Genomic DNA, 4,717 nt, shown 5'->3' on the forward strand with positions numbered 1-4,717 from the left:
TGAGCTCTTCTTGTCCAGGATAGGGACTCTTACGTCTTCTCTTCTTCTTGTCACAGGAAGAATACCTCAGCTCCTTGCTTGGCATGGACATGTCGTGGCCTCCCCTTTCCAACCCTCTAACCACCCTATTGGTCTGTGTAGCTTCCTGTCATACATGTACTGCATTACGACCACTAGATGGAGCTGAGGATCATCCTAATTTTCTTATTCCTGCTGGGGGGATGTCAGTGTCAGGATAGGGGGTGTCGGTGTAATATTCCTGGTGGGACGTCAGTGTCAGGATGGGGGGTGTCGGTGTAATATTCATGGGGGGGTGTCAGGATGGGGGGTGTCGGTGTAATATTCCTGGGGGGACGTCAGTGTTAGGATGGGGGGTGCCGGTGTAATATTCCTGGGGGGACGTCAGTGTCAGGATAGGGGGTGTCGGTGTAATATTCCTGCTGGGGGAACGTCAGTGTCAGGATGGGGGGGGTCGGTGTAATATTCCTGATGGGGGGAGTATAAGTGTAATATTCATGTTGGGGGGAGTATGGGTGTAATATTCATGTTGGGGGGGTATGGGTGTAATATTCATGTTGGGGGGGTATGGGTGTATTATTCATGTTGGGGGGACGTCTGTGCAGGAAGTTCTTATCGTATGATGGACACGGCGAGGATTTGGTCACACCTAGGTGTTCTGGATTCGCAAATCGGTGCAAAACGCAGCACACGCTGGCGATCCCTTTACTTTCAATATCATCCCAATCGAGGCGTGATTTTGCCACTATGGGAAATAGGCGTCCCGTGATTTTTTTTGTGTGATTTGTCAGGTGACAATATTGTCCCGTGATTGGGGTGCCATTGAAAATAACTGGATCACAATCTGGAATCACAGTAATTCCGCCCGCGATCCGGAAGGCCTAGGTGTGATCGCAGCCTAGGCGTCTTCTATCAGTTGCTGGGTTCACCTTCTATAGATTCTGGGGGAACATTTCCTTCCTCAAACATTCCACACATTCGCTTCATTCTACCCTTGTATAGCGCTTTTCTCTCTAAGGAAGTATTGGAGAAGGCGTTGGCCGGGAATTGAACCCGGGTCAGCTGCTTGAAAGGCAGCTATGCTCACCACTGCACCACCAACGCAAGGTAGCATGTCTTTGTAGTGTGGGAGGAAACCGGAGTACCCGGAGGAAACCCACGCAAGCACAGGGAGAACATGCAAACTCCATGCAGATAGTGTCCTGGTCAGGATTTGAACCATGGACCCCAGTGCTGCAAGGCTAACCCCTAAGCCTCTGTGCTGCCTGTATGCGGCCTCTGTTCTCTAAGGCCCGCTCCCGCTGAACGGAGTTCATCAATTATGTCCACTCAAAGCACCTCCAGAAGAAATCCAAACTTATCCTAAACTGCAATCTATGTATATAACACTCCAAAACACACCCAAAGAATACTGGCCTCCAACCTCCCCTCAGCTGGTCCAACACACGCCCAAGGGGGAGTATGGAAGAGAGAGAGAGGGAGGAAAGGAGGGGGGGAGGGGAGGTTAGGTGTAAGGAAGGGGTGTGGGGGTTCCCCCCAACCCTCACCCCCTTCTTTCTCCAACCTTTCCTCCCCCCCTTTTCCTCCCTCTCTCCCTCTTCCATACTCCCCCTTGTTCTTCAGGTGATTATGTTTTGGCGAAGTATTGTCGAACCTTAAAGCTTCTGCAGAAGCAACAGAAAGGTAAATAGAGGGCTGATGGGAAGACCCTCTGGTTACTGGAGTGGCAGCCGCCACCAGTGTAGGGACCTGTGTTGGTACAGCCGTACCTGGTCCCAGGGAGTTTTCTCAGACTTTTTGTTGAGTCTTCTTCTAGGAACAGCCAATTGTCTTGTTTGTCCAGCTGCATTGATAGTTGGTGATTCAGAAGTTCCAAAAACAAAAATGGAGGGCTGATGGGAAAACCCTCTGGTTACTGAAGTGGCAGCCACCAGTGTAGGGACCTGTGTTGATACAGCCATACCTGGTCCCTCGGGAGGGTTCCTTAGAATTTTTGTTGAGTCTTCTTCTAGGAACAGTCAATCATCTTGTTTGTCCATTTACATTCATAGTTGGTGATTCAGAAGCTCCAAAAAGGGAAATAGAGGGCTGATGGGAAGGCCCTCTGGATACTGGAGTGGCAGCCGCCACCAGTGTAGGGACCTGTGTTGGAACCTTATCCTAAACTGCAATCTATGTATATAACACTCCAAAACACACCCAAAGAATACCGGCCTCCAACCTCCCCTCAGCCGGTCCAACACACGCCCGAGGGGGAGTATGGAAGAGGGAGAGAGGGAGGAAAGGAGGGGGGAGGAGAGGTTAGGAGTAAGGAAGGGGTGTGGGGGTTCCCCCCAACCCTCACCCCCTTCTTTCTCCAACCTTCCCCCCCATTTCCTCCCTCTCTCCCTCTTCCATACTCCCCCTTGTTCTTCAGGTGATTATGTTTTGGCGACGTATTGTCGAACCTTAAAGCTGCTGCAGAAAGGTAAGTAGAGGGCTGATGGGAAGACCCTCCGGTTACTGGAGTGGCAGCTCGCACCAGTGTAGGGACCTGTGTTGGTACAGCCGTACCTGGTCCCAGGTAAGCTTCCTCAGACTTTTTGTTGAGTCTTCTTCTAGGAACAGCTAATTGTCTTGTTTGTCCAGCTGCATTGATAGTTGATGATTCAGAAGTTCCAAAAACGAAAATGGAGGGCTGATGGGAAAACCCTCTGGTTACTGAAGTGGCAGCCACCAGTGTAGGGACCTGTGTTGGTACAGCCATACCTGGTCCCTCAGGAGGGTTCCTTAGAATTTTTGTTGAGTCTTCTTCTAGGAACAGTCAATCATCTTGTTTGTCCATTTGCATTCATAGTTGGTGATTCAGAATCTCCAAAAAGGGAAATAGAGGGCTGATGGGAAGGCCCTCTGGATACTGGAGTGGCAGCCGCCACCAGTGTAGGGACCTGTGTTGGTAAAGCCGTACCTGGTCCCTGGGAGGGTTCCTTAGACTTTTAGTTGAGTCTGTGATTCAGAAGCTGCTGATGAACGACACATTCTGCCAGAGTCTCAGTGGTAACGCCACAATCTGCCGGTGTCTTAGTGGGAAAGTTACATTCTGCCCGAGTCTCAACAGAATCGTTGCATGCTGGAGGAGTCTCGATGTGAATGACACGTGGTTGATTTAACATTTTTTCCGCCCTTTTGGTTATTTTCTTTCCCAACAGAGCTGCACCCTGCTCATTTATGTGCAGTCCATCCCTGCTGTAGAGCAAGTGACACATTGAAAAGTCAGTCCAGGTCTCCATGAAGCCAAACCCCTCCTTCCTGCACCAGTTCTTCAGCCACTTGCTAAGCTCCCTAAGCTCCTGTTGCCTCCTTGGTGTGGCTCGAGGTACAGGCAGTATTTCTGAAAATGCTGCCTTGGAGGTCCTTTTCTTCAATATAGCCCCTAAGTCCCTGAAATCATTTTGTAGGGTGCTCCATTTTCTTCTAATGTTGTCATTGGTTCCAATATGTACCATGACAACTGGATCCTCCCCAGCCCCATCCAACAGTCCGTCCATCCGATCTGCAATGTCCCGAACTCGTGCGACTGGGAAACAATATACTGTTCGTTGATCGCGGTCATTCTGACAGATTGCCCTTTCTGTCCCTCTAATAACAGAGTCCCCTACCACCAGGATCTGCCTATCCTTTTCTTTAGGCTTGCCCTCATCTTCATGGGAGGAGATATTCAAATGGCTGCCCTGGTATTTTGGTGGGTTCTCAACATGAACCTCACATTGTGCTGTAGTCTCAACATGAATGTGACATTCAGGTGGTGTCTCAATGTGAATGTCACATGCTGGTGGAATATCTGTGTGAATGTCACATGCTGTTGGAGTATCTGTGTGAACGTCACATGCTGGTGGAGTCTCCGTGTGAACTACACATGCTGGTGGAGGCTCCGTGTGAACGTCACAAGCTGGTGGTGTCTCCGTGTGAATGTCACAAGCTGGTGGTGTCTCCGTGTGAACGTCGCATGCTGGTGGCATCTCCGTGTGAACGTCACATGCTAGTGGAATCTCCATGTGAACATCCCATGCTGGTGAAGTCTCCGTGTTAACGTCACATGCTGATGGTGTCTTCGTGTGAACGTCACATGCTGGTGGCGTCTCCGTGTGAACGTCACATGCTGGTGGTGGATTTAACATTTTTTCCACCCTTTTGGTTATTTTCTTTCCCAACAGAGCTGCACCCTGCTCATTTAAGTGCAGTCCATCCCTGCTGTAGAGCAAGTGACCAATTGAAAAGTCAGTCCAGGTCTCCATGAAGCCAAACCCCTCCTTCCTGCACCAATTCTTCAGCCACTTGCTAAGCTCCCTAAGCTCCTGTTGCCTCCTTGGTGTGGCTCGAGGTACAGGCAGTATTTCTGAAAATGCTGCCTTGGAGGTCCTTTTCTTCAATATAGCCCCTAAGTCCCTGAAATCATTTTGTAGGGTGCTCCATTTTCTTCTAATGTTGTCATTGGTTCCAATATGTACCATGACAACTGGATCCTCCCCAGCCCCATCCAACAATCCGTCCATCCGATCTGCAATGTCCCGAACTCGTGCGACTGGGAAACAATATACTGTTCGTTGATCGCGGTCATTCTGACAGATTGTCCTCTCTGTCCCTCTAATAACAGAGTCCCCTACCACCAGGATCTGCCTATCCTTTTCTTTAAGCTTGCCCTCATCTTCATGGGAGGAGA

At 49.9% G+C, this 4,717-nt stretch overlaps 1 non-coding gene across 1 annotated transcript; it reads right to left on the reverse strand.

Annotated features, from left to right (window-relative positions):
- Positions 1 to 1,050: 1,050 nt before the first annotated feature.
- Positions 1,051 to 1,122, reverse strand: TRNAE-UUC (transfer RNA glutamic acid (anticodon UUC)). Its single transcript has one exon. It is a non-coding gene; the product is annotated as a tRNA-Glu (tRNA).
- Positions 1,123 to 4,717: the final 3,595 nt, after the last annotated feature.

Source organism: Aquarana catesbeiana, linkage group LG12 (assembly GCF_042186555.1).
Source record: "Aquarana catesbeiana isolate 2022-GZ linkage group LG12, ASM4218655v1, whole genome shotgun sequence".
NCBI classification, from domain to species: Eukaryota; Metazoa; Chordata; class Amphibia; order Anura; family Ranidae; genus Aquarana; species Aquarana catesbeiana.